The 19,532-nt window shown below is 40.9% G+C and overlaps 1 long non-coding RNA gene across 3 annotated transcripts; it reads left to right on the top strand.

The window, feature by feature from the left end:
• Positions 1–5,587: 5,587 nt before the first annotated feature.
• LOC127435243 (uncharacterized) lies at positions 5,588–7,088 on the top strand. 3 transcript variants are annotated; one of them, XR_007896159.1, is made up of 3 exons: positions 5,588–5,728; positions 6,104–6,770; positions 6,952–7,088. It is a non-coding gene; the product is annotated as an uncharacterized LOC127435243 (long non-coding RNA). The 3 variants fall into 3 exon arrangements; XR_007896160.1 differs by having other exon boundaries at positions 5,635–5,728; positions 6,108–6,770; XR_007896161.1 differs by having other exon boundaries at positions 5,637–5,728; positions 6,356–6,770.
• The last annotated feature ends 12,444 nt before the right edge of the window (positions 7,089–19,532 follow it).

The raw sequence follows: 19,532 nt of genomic DNA, 5'->3' as shown, positions 1-19,532 counted from the left end.
GACTTGCCGATGGCCTGCGCAGTGACTTTTGTGGCATGCAGCGCTAAGTCTGTAGTGGTGCAAAGCCCTTTGAATGTCTCTGGATCGAAGCCATGCTTGTCCATTTGCTTGAGGAGCTTGGCTTGAAATACCTGGAACACCGCTATTGCGTGGAGTGCTGATCCAGCTTGTCCTGCCACTGAGTAAGCTTTTCCCACCAGTGCGGACATTTGGAAGGATGTATGGGGCGGGATTTCCACGGCCTGTTACTCGTTAGGCAGAGGTTTGCCATGAAGCTGATGAAGCTCTTCGAAGGTGAAGCTCTTCTACCTCCCTTGTAAGGATGCAGAGCATCTCCCTGTCAGTGGCACATGCACGTTCCTCGCCCTCGCCTGGGGGAGGGGCAGCAGCATCATCCACTGACCACTCGCCTGATGCAGCGAGAGACATGACATCATCATTATAATCCCCAGTGTCAGAACCGCTGAACGAGACGAGGCTACCTGCTCTTTCAGAAGGCCAGAGCTCGTCTCGCACATAGCGTATCAGAAAACGTGCTTTGTTGAGATTCAGGAGCTCGTGGGGCATGTGCCGCCACGAGGACCACCTCAAAGTCATCCTGCTCGACCTTGCAGCCCCGCCGTGCCTCCTCGTGTGAATTCTCGGGTGGGAGGGTGCGTGAGGCTGAATCGTCCCCCAGAACGAGGGTGATTCATGACCAAAGCATTTTGAGACTCATGCCCTCACAGTGAGGACAGTCTGTCTCCATGAGAGCTGTCTCTGCATGGGTACAGCCCAGACATTAAACGCAGCTCTCATGCTGATCTGACGGCAGGATATGCCCTTTCGCACAAGGAACACTTACGGAACGACATCTTAAAAAAGACGTGAGCACATATATATATTTATATTTATATCAAACAATATACATACAGTTGCTTTGTAAGGATACACAAACCCTGCCAAAGCGCTGCGGGGAATCAGTATGCTGATAATGCTAAAAAACGCAATTTCCCGACTAGTGAATGCATTCGCATTTTCAAATTGATTGACAGGAGATGTCTATACAGTGGATATAAGAAGTCTACTCACCCCTTTTAAAACAACAGGTTTTTGTGATGTAAAAAATGAAACAAAGATAAATCATATCAGACTTTTTGCACCTTTAATGTAAAAATTACAACCTATGCAATGCCACTCAAAACCAAAGTGACACATTTCAGAGAAAAAAAATAAAAATAAAAACTTAGAATAACTTAACTGCATAAGTGTGCACACTCTTTTATAATTGGGTATGTGGCTGTGTTCAGAATCAACCAATCATCAAGCTCATGTGAAATAATACACACCTGTCTTCACCTGAAATGACTCTGATTAACTCCAAATAAATCTCAGCTGTACCTGTAGGATTTTTCTGACATCTTCTTGGTTGCATGCTACTACAAGTGCCATGGGCCACAAAGAGCATACAGAGCATCAACGGAATGTATCGCTCAGGTGAGGGCTACAAAAAAATTTCCAAGGCATTAAATATACCATGGACACAGTGAAGACAGTCATCAACAAGTGGAGAAAGTATGGCACAACAGTGACATTATCAAGAACAGGACCTCCCTCCAAAATTGATGAGAAGACAAAGAGAAAACTGGTCAGGGAGGCTTTCAAGAGGCCTACAGCAACATTAAAGGAGCTGCAGTTCTTTCTGGCAAGTACTGGTTGCTCCCTGCATGTGACAACTATCTCGTATTCTTCATCTGTCTGGGCTATGAGGCAGGGTGGCAAGACCAAGACTTTTCTGCAAAAACAACACAGCAAAAGAACACCATACTCACGGTGAAGCAAGGTGGTGGCTGCATCATGCTTTGGGGCTGCTTTTCTTCAGCTGGAACTGGGGTTTTAGTGAAGGTGGAGAGAATCACGAATAGCTCCAAGTACCAGTCAATTTTGGCATAGAATCTTCTGGCATCTGCTAAAAAGCTGAAAATGAAGAGATCTTTCACCTTTCCACATGACAATGATCCAAAGCACACATCCAAATCAACAAAAGAATGGCTTCAGCAAAAAAAGATTAATGTTTTGGAATGGCCCAGCCAGAGCCCAGCCCTGAATCCTTTAGAAAATCTTCATCTTGGACCTCCTCACCCTCGCCTCATCCATTGCTGCATTAAATGACACAATAACCCTAAACCCATACTGCCGTGCCGACCTCCAGTTATGGTTAACATTCCTTAAACAATGGAACAGACTTACCTTCTTTTACGAGGACTGCCTCTCATTGCCTGGAGACATACAACTTTTCACCAATGCTGCTCCATCTGTAGGCTTCGGGGGATTCTACCAAGGTCGCTAGTTTGCCTCCACCTGGTCCCCAGAGCTCACCAGCTTGCCACAATCAGCAGCTTCCTCAGCCCTGTACGAATTATCAGGAACATCAGGAAAGCTCATCAATCACTAATCAGCTAAATTCCTTATCAGTACCACCTGTCACCATCACACGTCACCACCCGCCGCCGTGTCGATGTATTCTATATGCACACGTGCATACGCGCACACATACGTATAGGCGCGGTTGTGCGTGCATGTGTGTGCGTGGGCGCGTGTGCACATGTATGTGCGTGTGTATGTATGTATATGTGCGTGTGTATATATGCATATATGTATGTGTATGTATGTGTATATATGTTTAAATTAGAAGTCCTCCCATTTGAATCACAGCATAGCCCTCTCCATCAAATGCCACACAAACTCATCCACGTCCTTGTATCACGGGCTCTCCCCTCCGAGGCTATCGATTGGCTTTCCATTTTAGACGCAGAGTGGCACCGGTTTGATTGCTTGCTGGGCTTACCCATTCGAATGCAGTGAGCTCTCTCTCTATAGAGCAGTCTCCCATTGGAATCGCATTGTGAGCCCTCCCTTTCGAACACAGCGCTACCAACTCTCGTGCTCATTTTCCTAGTTTGATTGCTTGCTGGGCTTACACGTTCGAATGCAGTGAGCTCTCTCTCTCTATAGAGCAGTCTCCCATTTGAGTCGCAGTGTGAGCCCTCTCTTTTGAACGCAGCGTGACCAACTCTCGTGCTCATTTTCCCAGTTCGATTGCTTGCTGGGCTTACCCGTTCGAATGCAGTGAGCTCTCTCTGTCTATAGAGCAGTCTCCCATTCGAATCACAGTGTGAGCCCTCCCTTTCGAATGCAGCGTGACCAACTCTCGTGCTCATTTTCCCCGTTCGACTGCTTGCTGGGCTTACCCATTCGAATGCTGTGAGCTCTCTCTCCCAATAGAACAGTCTCCCATTCAAATCGCAGTGTGAGCCCTCCCTTTCGAACACAGTGCAAGCCAACTCTCGCTCTCATTTTTCCCATTCGACTGCTTGCTGGGCTTACGCGTTCGAATGCCGTGAGCTCGCTCTCTCCATAGAAGAGTCTCCCATTCGAATCGCAGTGTGAGCCCTCCCTTTCGAATGCAGTGCAAACCAACTCTCGTTCCAATTTTCCCCATTTGATTGCTTGCTGTGCTTACCCGTTCGAATGCCTTGAGCTCTCTCTTTCCATACAGCAGTCTCCCATTTGAATCGCAGTGTGAGCCCTCCCTTTTGAATGCAGTGCGAGCCAACTCTCATTCTCACCTTCCCCATTCGAATGCATGCTGGGCTTACCTGTTCAAATGCTGTGAGCTAAAGCTCTCTCTCTTAGAACAGTCTCCCATTTGAATCACAGTGTGAACCCTCCCTTTCGAACGCAGCACAAGCCAACTCTCATTTTCACCTTCCCTGTTCGCATACCGTGAGCCCATCCACTTCTACGATGAGTGGTGGTCTCTTGTTCGAATTGCAGCGTAGCCCTCTCGACCAGCCATCGTACAAGAATGCATCTTCAAACAAACGTGTAAAGCACTCCCTCTATACAGATTTTGGGGGAAAGAACAATTCAGAAGCATCCGCCAAGCCAATTTACCAAATAGAATTGTTGCTGGCTTGCTGTCCTAAATACTTCCTGCCATAGTCATGGTATAGTTCTTTCATCTTAATGCCTTCTGGGGGTAATCAGGACTCGAGTCGAGTCTTGAGCTCCGAGCCATCCAATATACGGACAGCAAGCCAAATACGTTTACTGCTTTAACACAAGATTACATTAATATACGAACTACTGAAATGGAGTTAATTAACAGAGGTTCGGGAGGAGCATTTTAATTTTAATCTGACAAATCACAGCCAACGAGCAGGAGTATATAAGCTGCTGCTTACCTGCTTCCTGTGACAACTCTCCTGACATCCCACCTCCACCCCATCTCCACCTATTCTCTAGATTCATTATCTAAATAAGTAAAGTCCAGGGGGGTAATCAGGACTCGAGTTGAGTCTCGAGCTCCGAGCCCTCCAGTATACAGACAGCAAGCCAAATATGTTTACTGCTTTTACACAAGATTACATTAACATACGAACTACTGAACTAATGTATGTTATTTAGTCTGTGAAAAAAGTGGCAAAGCCATCAGCTGATAGAGAGGATGTGGGAGGAGGAGGAGGAGGGCTGAGATGAAATGTGACCTAATAGAGGTTAATAAAAGAGGTGCCCATTGTAAATGTAACATTACAATGTTAGAAAAAAAGTTTTGTTCAGAAACCTAAAAATGTGCTTCATGTGGTAACATGGTTTAATGGTGATTTTGTTAAATTTCTTGAATTTATTTTATTTTCAAAAACTGGATAATTTCTTAAAATATTTAAAAACATCATTTAATATGACTTAATCAAGGTAAATTAGGCCAAGTCATTTTTAGAGGGTTAGATCAGGTAATAAAAACATCCTTAAGGGAACAATTGCATGCTTCCACTTTTTACAGTGTATAACTAAACGTTAAAATCTTTTAGTTTTAATAAAAATCAACCCCTGGTAAATAAAAGTGCCTGTAGTTTAAAAAAAAAATAGTCTGAAAACAGTATAAATAATGTATGTGTAATACACTGAAATGTACAGAATCCTTGTTTTCCCTCAGTCTATAAGGATTAATAGATCACTGGGTTCATTGGGTATTAAGATACAGTCAGAGATGGCAAGCTGGCACAACTGTCCTCGTGTGGCATGCTGCTCTCTTTCACGTTTGCCCTTCCTTTTTTCTCTTTATCCGTCATTCATGGCTGAATAATTAATCCCAGAGTGTTCAGACTCACGTACTCACTCTCTGTCTCTCCGCCTCAATGTAAACCCGCTTTCAACTGCACGTTGCCAATGAAAACACACAAATGAAACAGAAAAGCTTAGTCAGCATCCTTTTTTATTCACAAGGGGCTATATGTATAGTATAGTAATAACTTGCCATCTTTCAGGGTTTCCATGGAAGATCCATCCATCCATCTACTGTTTAAAGTTTTTGCCATGCCAACAACAAAGTTTGTTCTTTTTCTTTATTTCTTTACAGTGCTGAGGGAAAAAAAGATGACGTTTGGGTCTCATTAGCTCCAAAGCTTTACCAGTTCTCTCGATAAGTGACTACATTTTTACAGTGGAGGAAGAATAAGCTGGGAGGAGTGAAAGAGAGGGATGGAGAAAGGAGTGGAGTACAAGCATTCAGGTGGACGTGACACTTCTCACATTCACTAGATGAGGCTTGGTTTAGTTCCTCCTTTTTTTCTGTCTGACTTCACATCCAGCCTCAAAGGAGTGACTGTGTGCATCAGTAAATCCAAACCAGTCTCTGAATGTCATTTAACAACTGTCCCTGGAGTCCTGAGCTGTCAAAACTCAGGTGAGTGCAAACTTATCAGCCGTGCTAATGGATGAAAATAAGAACGGGTATTTGATTATGAAGCACTGACCCCAGGTTAACTGTGTTTAAATGATGTACAGTTGTCATAACTACAATTGCACAAGCAAAACTGATTTAACTGAGTTACAAAACATCCGAACCTGTCTTTCACAAACATTTGAGGATGCACTGACAAAAGTACGCACAAATGCAGAAGTAAATGGTGTAAACAAAACAAAATGTTTTAATGTTTAATGTTTTAGTGTTATCAAAGTGTGCATTTATGCTCATGTGTGGCCTAGGCATCTAACATTGGCATATTTCTCTCTACCTTCTCTCTCTCTCTCTTTCTATCCTCCATTCATTCTCACTCAGGTAGTATACACACTGGTTTCATATACATATTTCATACATCCAATTTGTAACTATTATATCTAAATTTTAACCATCTGATGTAAACTTGTGAGACTTTACTGGTATTAAACATTTACTTTTTAGTTCTAAACAGTGCTTTCCCAAATAATTACCTATTCAAACTGCACTTATTTCTGCCATTGATATAGCAGAAGGTGGTAATAGACAAGAAATGCACAGTTTTATACCATCTTGCTGTTAACATTTCCGCAGGCACCATGGCATTCCTACAGCTTGAACCACTGTAGTTGAAAAACCCACCTTACAGCAGGCTTGAGTAACCCCACTGGTTAAGAAACCCATGCTGAACCATGCACTCTTTGAACATTACAGACCAGTTTCTCTCCTCCCCTTCATAGCAAAAGCACTTGAACAAGCCGTGTTCAACCAGGTCTCCTCTTTTCTCATCCAGAACAATCTGCTAGACAGCAACCAATCTGGCTTAAAAAATAGCTGTTTGTCAACGAAGCTCTACGGCTGGCAAGAGCAGAATCCAAATAGTCTGTTCTCATTCTGCTAGATTTGTCTGCTCCTTTCGACATGGTACACCACCAGATCGTCCTTTCCACCTTCTCAACCATGGGCATTACGGGAACCACACTCCGCTGGTTTGAGTCTTAGCTCACAGGTAGGTCCTTCAGGGTGTCTTGTCCAAGTCACACAGACTAGCTACCGGCATACCACAGGGTTCAGTGCTTAGGCCAGTCCTCTTCTCCATTTACATGACATCACTGGGACCTGTCATTCAGACATGTGGCTTTTTCTGTCATTGCTTTGCTGATGACACACAACTCTACCTCTCATTCCAGCCTGATGATCCTATGGTTGCTGCACGGATCTCAGCCTGCCTGGTAGACATCTCGTACTGGATGGAAAAACACCAGCTCCAACTGAACCGAGCAAAGATGGAACTTGTCGTTGTTACAGCGAGCCCAGCTATACAACATAACTTCACCATTCAGCTAGACTAGTCAATGATTCCACCATCCAGGACAACCATAAATCTTGGTGTTGTGTTTGACAATCAGTTGAAGTTCACAGACCACATTGCACAGACAGCTCGATCATGCAGAATTGCACTGTACAACATTAGAAAGATCAGACCTTTCCTATTTGAGCATGCTACACAACTTCTTGTCTAAGCTCTTGTCATATCTAGACTACTGCAATGCTCTTCTGGCTGGGCTTCCTGCATGTACAGTTAAACCTCTGCAATTAATCCAGAATGTTGCGTCGCTTTTGGTTTATCATCTCCCAGCTCTCTTCATCAAACTGCACTGGCTACCATTGGTTCTTAGCATCGAGTTCAAGGCATTGAAGCTCGTCTTACAGAACAACCACTGGTGTGACACCACTTTATGTACACTCACTACTTCAAGTCTATGTACCCTCCAGAAGCTTGCAACTGGTGGGTGAACGGGGCCTCATGGTGTCATCTCACAGTGGCTTTCTCAACTTTCACTTCCACCATTCCTCGCTGGTAGAATGACCATTCGAACTCCGCCTGGGCAGCTGGTTCCTTTAACTATTTTCAAGAAACATATAAAGAAGCATCTGTTTCGTGAGCACTTGGCCAAATCCTACTAATGCACTGTCTAGTTTTTTCGTAAAAAAAAAAAGAAAGAAAAAAACTCACTTTTTCACCACTGTCTCGTATGTTCTTACTTGTACTTCTCTTTGAAATGTTGTTTTGCAGTACTGTTCATGTTATTGCCTCCTTTATGACAAAGAGCTTTTGCTGTATTCCTCATTTGTAAGTCATTTTGTATAAAAGTGTCTGCTAAATGAATAAATGTAAATTTAAACTGTCTGGAAACTTTTTGCAGTTGCCTTCATCATTTTTGCAGCTTTTCAGATTTTTTTATGTATTGATTTGATTTTATTGTCTTACCCTTGTCCCACCCATACTTTCAATCTTAAAATATGAAAATCATTAAAAAATATTGCATTTTGTAAAACTATAATAATCTACACAAGTGAAATGAATATAAACCAAATTTACTTTGTATTGTGTGAAAAAGTTTTTTTTTGTTTTTTTTTACAAATTATGACAAAACTGTGCCTCAGTTGTTGTGTAATTTTCACCACAACATCATTTTATTCCAAATAATGTTTACTATGTCATTTGCATTGCAAAAAGTTATCCAACAACATACATAATTTGAGATGTTATGGAAATAAACAAAAATGAAAAATTTTCCTGATGCATGTAAATCCACTGTTGGACACTTTTAGTAGACAAATTAAATAAACTAGTGAGATTGTGAAAAGTGTGAGATGTTATTTTCTAAAGTGCATAGGGCTAAAAGTGCCCATAGATAAAAAAAAAAAAATTAAATAAACACATTTATGCATCTGTCCACTGCATCTTTTTTTCATACTGTGCATCTTGTTTTGAATTTATTGTTTTACAGTATAGTACGAGGTGGCCGCAGTAGCGTGTGACGGATGTTAGATTATCTCTTTATTGAATGCACAACCTTTAATCTCTTAATCATATTGGTTTCATTTTTGACTCATGCTTGTCACAAATGCTGTGTAACTGAACTGAGGCTTCCTTATTTGGCCATAGCAAGTCAAGTCACTTTCATCTGTATAGCGCCTTTTACAACACACATCGTTTCAAAGTAGCTTTACAGAAGATCATGCATTAACAGAAAATGAAACTGTAATATCTAATGTCTTAGAGTTGTCATTGTGTAGTTTGATAAAATACAATTGTGAATTGTGTTTAAAAATAAGTAATTAAATAATAATTGTATTTATAACCCCAGTGAGCAAGCCGAAGGTGACTGTGGCAAGGAACACAACACTCCATAAGATGTTGGTTAATGGAGAAAAATAACCTTGGGAGAAACCAGGCTCACTGTGGGGGCCAGTTCCCCTCTGGCTAACATCATGAATATAATGCCAATATTATATATGTACAGTGCAAGTCATGGTTTAAAATGATTAAACTAAAGTAAGTGTTAAGGGTCAGTGTTTAAACAAAGATTTTGTATGAACTGTAAGATTAATGACTAATGTCTTTGAAGTCCATCCTGGATTAACTGCAGAAATTCACATACAAGCAATTGTCCTTGTTAGTTGGCTGATGAAGTGTTTTGTTGGCAATTAATTGATAGTCTATGTATTCCATTTTAAGAGTGTAGTCCATCATTAGACCGAGGTGATGTAAGTAGAGATCAGTTAGGTGCATCGCAGTTCAACCTGGCTGGTAATTTCAGTGAGGTCTATCCTAAGTCCAAGGTTCAGGCAATGGCATATGAAGTATCCCATGTCTTATGGTTGGAGATGGCATCAGTTCATCCTCTGAAGTCCATCGTAATAGACTGAAGTGATGTTTGGCTGGCACCGGCTGCTATTAGTCATCATCACTCAGTGACACGTAGCAGTGGAGTCCAACACGAAGCAGGAATGGAGCTGGATCCAGCTGGTTCTGGTTACCTCAGGATAGGAGTCCCAAGGTTGAGACAGGGAAACAAACAGAATAATATTAGCGTAGATGCCTGTAACGTGTGCTGGCACTGGCAATGACGAAGACGTGAAGATAAAGAACCCAAGTGCAGTTTATGTACAAAAATGCTAACCAGTAACCCTAACTACAAACGTGAAACATAAAACATAAACATGAACTTGACTATAACATGACTCGACTATAAACAATGTTACTATGCACATACACATTTAATACTTGACAAAGACACAACCGAAAACATGAGGCTTAAATACATGGACATGAGGGATCATAAACCAATGAACAAACAGAACTGATAACAAGATAATTAAACAATAAACCATTGAAAACATGACACATGAACATGGAGGGGAGTCATGAAATCACATGACAAGGGAATAGGAACTATACTTTTCAAAATAAAAGACATGAGTCAACAAAATACACATGACAATGCCATTCAATTTAATGCAGAGTTATAGATCACGATCAATGTTTCTGGTTTCTGGTTCCGGCAGACCTAACTAAAGCAGCCTAATTGTGAGTTGAAGGATAAATTAGGTGTATGCCTGGCCAAATAGATGAGTCTTTAGTCTAGACTTAAACTGAGTGAGTGTGTCTGCATCTCGAACAGTGTTAGAGAGACTATTCCATAGTTAAGGAACCAAATATGAAAAGGATCTACCTCCTTTTGTGGATTTTGATATTCTAGGAACATTTAACAGGCCAGAATTTTGCGATCGTAATGAACGTGATGGAATATAGCGTGTCAGAAGGTTGCTTAAGTACTGTGGAGCTAGACCATTCAAAACTTTGTACGTAATTAACAGAATTTTAAAATTAATACGAAATTGAACTGGTAGCCAATGTAACACTAATAAAATGGGGCTAATATGATCATATTTCTTGGTTCTAGTCAGCACTCTGGCTGCTGCATTTTGAACCAATTGAAGTTTATTTATTGATCTTGCTGGACATCCTCCCAGTAATGCATTACAATAATCTAATCTTGAGGTCATGTACGTATGAATTAGTTTTTCGGCATCAGCGACCGAGAGGACGAATGCTGTTCTACAAACATTGGTAATCTGATCTTCAAAGGACAGATTGGTATCAAATATAACACCTAAGTTCTTCGCTGTTGAAGACTATGAAACAGTACATTCATCGAGAGTCAAATTATATTTTAGCGGCTTATTTTTAGAGGTTTTTGGTCCAATAATTAGTACCTCTATAGGTACCTCATAACAGACCATAAAGACATAAAAGATGTCATCTTCTAGCTGATAATGGAGTCATACGCAGTTGATGCTGGTGGCCTCTCACTCTTTGTCATGTTCCCTCTGACACATTTCTGCACCCTCTGACCTGAATTTGAATAAATGAATTTTCTGAGTTCAGTACCTGGAATGAAATTACTCTCTATCGATCGTATTTGTGACATGCTGTTGAATACCATAGACAATCATTTTGACACTTTCCAGTTTGTGAAAACAAGCAGATAGTATTTACAGTAATGCACTTATGATGGAGGTCTATGGCGCAAGACATTGCAGCAGGATAAACATTAAAATACACACCGTATTGAAAAATATAGCCACGTTATACGCGCTAACATGAGACTTGTGATAAACTCGCTTACTAGCCTTTCCTGTGGCTGTGCAATGCTACATTCAATGTTTTTCCTCCTTTTATCAGAATCAGAATCAGCTTTATTGCTAAGTATGCTTACACATACAAGGAATTTGTCTTGGTGACAGGAGCTTCCAGTGTACAATAATACAAAAACAATACAAAAACAGCAGCAAGACATAGATAATAATAAAAAATAAAAAATAATTATACACATACGTACAGACACACACATACATACATACATACATACACACATACACATGGGTAGTGCAAATATAATACAATCTGTTATGTACAGTGCAAATACAAATCTGTTATGTACAGTGCAAATGTTTTTTTTTTTTTCAGAGGAATGAAATGGCAGAAGTGGTTGGATGTGTTGGATAAATATCAGAAAGACTAAAAACTGTTCCTGTGCCTGATGGTTCTAGTGCTCAGAGCTCTGAAGTGTCGGCCAGAAGGCAACAGTTCAAAAAGGTAGTGGGCAGGGTGAGTGGGGTCCAGAGTGATTTTTCCAGCCTTTTTCCTCACTCTGGAAGTGTATAGTTCTTGAAGGGGGGGGGGGGCAGGGGGCAACCAATAATCCTCTCAGCAGTCTGAACTGTCCTTTGTAGTCTTCTGATGTCTGATTTCATAGCTGAACCAAATCAGACAGTTATTGACATGCAGAGGACAGACTTAATGACTGCTGAGTAAAACTGTATCAGCAGCACCTGTGGCAGGTTGAATTTCCTCAGCTGGCGAAGGAAGTACAACCTCTGCTGGGCCTTTTTCACAATGGAGTCAATGTGGGTCTCCCACTTCAAGTCCTGTGAGATGGTAGTGCCCAGGAACCTGAATGACTCCACTGCTGCCACAGTGCTGTTTAGAATGATGAGGGGGGTCAGTGTTGGGGTGTTTCTCCTAAAGTCCACAATGATCTCCACCATTTTGAGCGTGTTCAGCTCAAGGTTGTTTTGACTGCACCAGACAGCCAGCTGTTCAACCTCCCTTCTGTATGCAGACTCATCGTCATCTCGGATGAGGCCGATGACAGTGGTGTCGTCTGCAAACTTCAGGAGCTTGACAGAGGGATCCTTGGCGATGCAGTCATTGGTGTAGAGGGAGAAGAGAAGTGTGGAGAGCACACATCCCTGGGGGGCACCAATGCTGATTGTACAGGTGCTAGAAGTGAATTTCCCCTGTCTCACAAGCTGCTGCCTGTCCGTCAGAAAGCTGGTAATCCACTGACAGATAGACATGGGAACAGAGAGTTGGTGTAATTTATTCTGGAGTATAGCTGGGATGATGGTGTTGAAAGCCGAACTGAAGTCCACAAAAAGGATCCTTGCATATGTCCCTGGTCTGTCCAGATGTTGCAGGATATAATGCAATCCTATGTTGACTGCATCATCCACAGACCTGTTTGCTCAATAAGCAAATTGAAGGACATCTAGAAAGGGTCCAGTGATGTTCTTCAGGTGGGCCAACACCAGTCTCTCAAATGATTTCATGACCACAGACATCAGGGCGACAGGTCTGTAGTCATTAAGTCCTGTGATTTTTGGTTTCTTTGGGACAGGAATAATGATTGAGCATTTGAAGTAGCATGGGACTTTACACTGCTCCAGTGATCTATTGAAGATCTGTGTGAAGATGGGGGCCAGCTGATTAGCACAGGATCGAAGACACACTGGTGAGACGCCATCTGGGCCTGAAGACTTCCTCGTCTTTTATTTCAGAAAGACGTGGCTCACATCATCTTCACAGATCTTAAGTGCAGGTTGAGTAGCTGGAGGGGGGAGGAGGGGGGTTGCAGGAGGTGTTGGTGTTTGTGTGAAGTGAAGGTCAGAATGGGTGTGGGGTGTGAGATTGGGCCTTTCAAATCTGCAGTAGAACACTTTCAGGTCATCAGCCAGTTGTTGGTTCCCTACAGGGTTGGGGGTAGGAGTCCTGTAATTTGTGAGTTGTTTCATGCCACTCCACACTGATGCAGGTTCGTTTAGCCACTCTGATTTCCCTGTTCAGTGTGTTCCTGGCCTGATTGTACAAGACTTTATCCCCACCCCTATAAGCATCCTCTTTGGCCTGATGAAGCTGCCTGAGCTCTGCTGTAAACCACGGTTTGTCATTGTTGAACTTTAAATAAGTCCTAGTAGGAATGCACATGTGAGCTCATCCAGGTCTGTGGCTGCAGCCTCAAAAATACTCCAATCCATGCAATCAAAGCAGGCTTGTAGTTCCCACTCTGCTTCATTGGTCCATCTCTTTACAGTCCTTACTACTGGCTTGGTTGATTTTAATTTCTGCCTGTAGGTTGGAATAAGATGAACCAGACAGTGATCAGAGAGTCCCAAAGCTGCTCTAGGGATGGAGCATTATGCATCCTTTTTTGTTGTGTAACAATGATCCAGTATGTTCCTGTCTCTGGTGGGGCATGTGATGTGCTGTTTGTATTTGGTCAGTTCACGTGTGTGATTTGCTTTGTTAAAATCCCCAAGAATAATAATAACTGAGTCCGGGTATTGTTGTTCCAAGTCTGTGATTTGATCAGTCAGCTTTTGTAGCGCTGTGTTCAAACACGCGTTTGGTTCGATATACACACTCACCAGGCTAAACGAGGAAAACTCCCGTGGCGAGTAGAAAGGCTTACAGTTAATAAAGAATGCTTCCAAATTAGGACAGCACATCCTCTTTAACGTTGTTACATCTGTACACCAACTTTCATTGATATAAAAGCATGTTCCACCGCCTCTCGTTTTCCCCGTTAACTCCACGATGCGATCCGCTCTGAACAGCTAAAAGCCCGGCAGATGTAACGCGCTGTCCGGAATGGCTTCACTCAGCCAGGTTTCTGTGAAGCACAAGGCAGCAGAGATTGAAAAGTCCTTGTTTGTGCGGGTGAGGAGATATAGTTCGTCTGTTTTGTTAGGAAGAGAGCGGAGATTCGCTAAGTGAATACTCGGCAGCGCTGTTCGAAATCCGTGCCGACAGAGTTTGACCAGCGCACCGGCTCGTCTCCCTTGCCTGCGTCTCTTGAATAGCAGAGCTGCGCCTCCAACTAAGATGTCTAGCAAAACGTCTGAATATTCGAAAACCGGGAAAAGATTGTCTGATATATGCTGTTGAATGTTCAGCAGTTCGTCTCTGTTAAAACTGACTGGAAAAAGATTACTAAACACAGGACAAACAAACAAAAACAACAAAAGAACTGAGGAGCTCCACACCGAGGCAGCCATCCGCGGCGCCATCATGATAATTAATCATGATTATATGACAATGCTATCTCTTGAGTTTTCATATATATTCTTATTTTAAATGTGGTTGTTGCAAACATACATTTGCTATAGCTTTTGTTGTTTGCAAACGTACAATACTGACGTATTGACAACATCAAAATGTAGATCATTAATAAATAAAAGGATGACTTTTTTAGCTCAAATAACAAAATTTTTGTTCATAAGAAATAATACAAATGCTTTAACAAAAATACAAGCTTCACATTTTGGTCTTTAAGGCCCTCTGGAATGCTTTGCCTCATAGACTTCCATTGAAAGTGCAATGCAATTGTTTTGTCATTGAGGTAATAGAACTTGCATTGAGTCTGAACCATTCCTTTAACAGACCCTGTGGCACAGAGGAGTTTTGTGTAGAGTTCAAGGTGCAATTCAGTCTCTATCAAGATAAAATTGTAGTCAGGTCGCTTTCTGTCTCTCCTGAGAGGCCTTACGGAGCACGTAGCATTGTTGTCTTTTTAGGTCTGTGACGCAGGTAAATCTGTACCTGGGTCAGCTTTGACTGACAAGATTAGAAACTGCTCTTCCTGTCCTCATGAGAACTAATCGGCATGGGGACAAAAGAACTGACTCAGGGTTTTACGAGAACAACTGACCCAAACCATCACGGTGAGATGTGAATGTACCCAGCTGTCTGTGTTTAAAGATTAGCATTGGCACCTTGTGCTGCAAAAATAAAATATAAAAAAATACATGCATTCAAAACCATTTGAGAACCACTACGGTAGATGATATATTTCCTGGCATGTAAACGTAAGTTAATGTTTGCATCTATAGGTGCTTTGCAGTGATATAAACAGTAGCTACCTGTAGGTAAACAGCTGTTACTATATAATGTATTTTAGTACAACTAGATCACTGTATTAGCCAATCAGCATCCAAGACTGGAACTATTCATTTTATAATTGATGCTAATTGATTATGTGATCAAGCATTGTGGTACTAAATGGGATACCGTGGGAATGGGTCCATGGGTATTTTGTAAATGCGTTGTTGGCCAGCTGTGCTAAGTCACCTCAGTGAACTAATCTGCTGCTAGAGAATTATGGCTCTATATAAAGACACAGAGAGCTTAGCGGGATCATGTCAAATAAGCAATTGGAGCTGCTATATGTTTATTTCAGCTGCACCAGACAGAAAGAGTTTTTTTAAGAGCTTAGAGACTTACATTGACAATGACACGTGTGAGAAGCCGACAAGCCGTCACTGGGTAGTACCCTTGTTTTGGGTATATATTTGTACCCTTAAAGGGACAGTTCACCCAAAAATAAAAATTCTCTCATCATTTACTCAACCTCATGCCATCCCAGATGTGTATGACTTTCTTTCTTCTGCAGAACACAAGCAAAGATTTTTAGAAGAATTTTTCAGCTCTGTGTGTCCTCACAATGCAAGTGAATGGTGACCAGAACTTTTAAGCTCCAAAAATCACATAAAGGTAGCATATGACTCCAGTGGTCAAATGTCTTCATAAGCGATAAAATAGGTGTGCGTGAGAAACAAATAAATATTTAAGTCCATTTTTACTATATATCTCCACTTTCACTTTCAGGATGTGAAAGTGGAGATTTATAGTAAAAATTTACTTAAATATTGATTTGTTTCTCACCCAAAGTAATTGCATCGCTTAAAAAACATATATTAAACCACTGGGGTCATTTCTGTGATTTTTGGAGCTTGAAAGGTCTGGTCACCATTCTCTTGCATTGTATGGACCTACAGAGCAGAGAAATTCTTCAGAAAAGAAGAAAAAAGGAAGTCATACACATCTGGGATGTGTGAAAGTCAGTAGCTAAATGATCAGAGAATTTAGATTTTAGGGTGAACTATCCCTTTAGGGAGACAAAAAGTATAGTTTTTTTAGTTCCCAGAGGAACAAAACATACAAATTTACCTTTGAAGGTACACAATTGGTCCTTTTACAAATTACGAACCTGAAATTAGTTTTACATTTTAACTAGAGGTACAGAAAATTCCCCTTTAGGGTACCACCCCAGTGATGTACCTTATACAGTACCTTAAAGTTAAACGGTTCCTTTTTTCTGAGTGTGCTCAGTTAGCTAGTGGTTTTTCTTTTGCAGAAAGCTGTCCATGCTACACAAACATAATGCAATAAAATAAAACACTATAAGGAAGTTACATGCAAAAAGAGGAAATTCAAAATGCAATAAGAAAAGACAGAAATTCATGTCACCTGCACACAAGTTTTATATCTGGGTGGACCTCTTATTGACATATTGTTTTTAGATTTATTTTATGAAACAAATAGTTCTAACTTTAAATTCTGATGGGATGGGTCACATTTAAAGGCAATATAAATTGCTAATATATAAACACAAGTGACCGCACATCAGCTGACTCTGAAACAATTTGATCTTACGGCAACACTCATAATTCCAAAATGGATCCACTTTGTTACTGAGGTTTATTTTATGTAGATATGCACATCCTCTTGTGATAAATTGCATTATTAGTTACTGTATACTTCCCCCAACCCCTTTATTACCTTTATTAAGGTGCTTTCCTCCTGTAGACCAAATTTTTCACACATCGATATACAAACAAGACCACATACACATACATAATTATAGATGGATGGCTCAGGCTTTCAACAACCTTTACAGAATAAAGCACCATTGCTCTGTAAATGCTCCAGATGGCTAAGTAGCAACTAACCTCTATATTTTCCCTTTAGCTCTTTCCATCTATTCCCTGTCTCTCACATTCCACCACTTGCATACTGAATATTACAGTTTATGAATGTTTTCCGGAGTCCATGTAGACATAGACCAAAATATTCCAAACAACCACCACACAGGAACTCAGACTTCCTAACATCTCTCTGTGCAAATTTGGAAAAATGTAGTGCCGTGGGCAGAAATTATGAGATAAATTAACAAGCAAAAAGTGCCAAAGTAATTACTTAAGAAATTACGTCTTTGTTTTCGGAAAAAAGGTTGAGTTTCTTGCCAGTTCTGCCCACAGGAAGCTTTGTGGTTTCGTTATTATTATCATGATCATGAGCTAATTTCCTTCACTCAAAGCACATCTTCTAGTTCTAAGAAAATATGACTCCTTTCAGTTACCATTTGGTCAAAATGAGACAGTTTAATGCTCAATAATAACATGCTACTTTCATTTTAAATATGTGCCACATTCCACAATCATTCCCACAGATGTTGTAGACATTTCCAAAACAAAAGGACACAGCTGGTGGAATTTTTCCATCCTTTGCAGTACAACCCGACTGTATCTCTGGATGATTAACTGAGTGCACTGGGTTCATCTCACGTGATGAGCTGTAACATTGATGACCTGATTGACATTATACTGATCTGATTGCAGTGTGCCGATGTGTTCTGCATTTCTTTGGCCTGGAGCTTAGACTCAGCACTGAGCTATAAATAACCACCAGAGCTCATGATGGCATGCCTGATCCAAGTCACATACACTGAACTACCAATGGAGAATCCAATGCACTCAGTTAATCATGTGGCATATTATATTATTTACAAGTTTATTTTCAATAAAGAGGTATAATGAAGTCCATAAGTTAAAATAAAATTCAGGGATATTCTGATTTATTTAATCTCTGTGCAATAACTTCTTTTGGTACTGTCAATGGGTCATTCTCAGGAAGCAGTGCCATTTTTGCCTAAAAATGATTATTTTTGTAAAAAAAAATTCTAAGAAATAATATTTTTCCAGTTCACACCCAAAGGATCAAGGCAGTAACCACCAAATACACTGGGCGAAATTCTGCGGTTGAAGATGGCATGGGCAGACATTGGGTGTGAAACCAGCAAAAATATAATTGCCAAGTTTTTTAAAAAAAAGACTCTTTTTAATGCTGCACTTTATTATAGTTAAAAAGAAACTCACCGCTAAAATAACATCCTTGTCCATTGTGAATATTCATTGTAGCTGTGTATGAAGCACCGCCCACACAGAGGTCACTGCCAAACCAAGCAACTTCCCATGTTGGTCAACGTGGCGAAATTCACCTGTCAAAGTTCACCAAACTTGAGCTCCACACGAAATCCGCGAGGGGAAATTCTTTGCCACCGGAAGTCTATTGCGCGAAATTCACGACCACGTGGATTCTCATTAAGATGACTGTATTTCGCCTGCAAAATTTCACCAGGCGAAGGTATACATACTTATACATACTACCTCACCTAAAGTCACAGTCACACATACCGAAATCCCGCAGGCGAAGATGGTGTGGGCAGACGATGAGCGCGTGTGAAACCAGCAAAAATATAATTGTCAAGTAGCCTATTTTTAATGCTGCACTTTATACTCAGTGAGACTTAAGCTAAAAAGAAACTCACCGCTAAAATGATATCCTTGTCCATTGTGAATATTCAGTGTAGCTGTGTACGAAGCATCGCCCACACAGTGGTCACTGCCAAACCAACCAACTTTTACATATTGGTCAACACAGCAAAATTCGCCTGTCAAAATTCACCAAACTTGAACTCCATGCAAAATCCGCGAGGGGAAATTCTTCGCCACAGAAAGTCCATCGCACGAAATTCATGATTGCGGATTCACATTGAGATGACTGTATTTTAGCTGCGGAATTTCGCCTTGCGAAAGTTTGTGTGACTGCGCCTTAAGGAGACGCATCCCTAACAATATTTAGATTAGTGGTCAACAGTTGGGTTTTTCATTTGCCTACTGTATTGCTAAACTAAAAACCCTAATTCTAATGTGTGGTAACAGCTTTGCAAAGTAGGCCTACCAATAGTTATTTATTGTTAATAACTCCATAACCCTGAAGTGCTGCAAATGATTTCAGCCGTGTTGCATTCAAAATGTTTCAGGGTTGAATGTTATGGGGTTGAAGATCAGCCCAAAAATGGCTAATGATTGCCTCTATTAGCAAATATCATTGCACAATGCATTACCTACAGTTAATATTATTGTGCTTTGTACTAAGAATTGTTTTTGTTTTTGTTTTTTGTTAAGCTGTCGATTTAACACGTTACTTCAGTGCGATTAATTATAAAACAAATTA

Source organism: Myxocyprinus asiaticus, chromosome 45 (assembly GCF_019703515.2).
Source record: "Myxocyprinus asiaticus isolate MX2 ecotype Aquarium Trade chromosome 45, UBuf_Myxa_2, whole genome shotgun sequence".
NCBI classification, from domain to species: domain Eukaryota; kingdom Metazoa; phylum Chordata; class Actinopteri; order Cypriniformes; family Catostomidae; genus Myxocyprinus; species Myxocyprinus asiaticus.
Note: the sequence above shows the minus strand (reverse complement) of the source record. Positions and strands in the feature narration are given on the sequence as shown.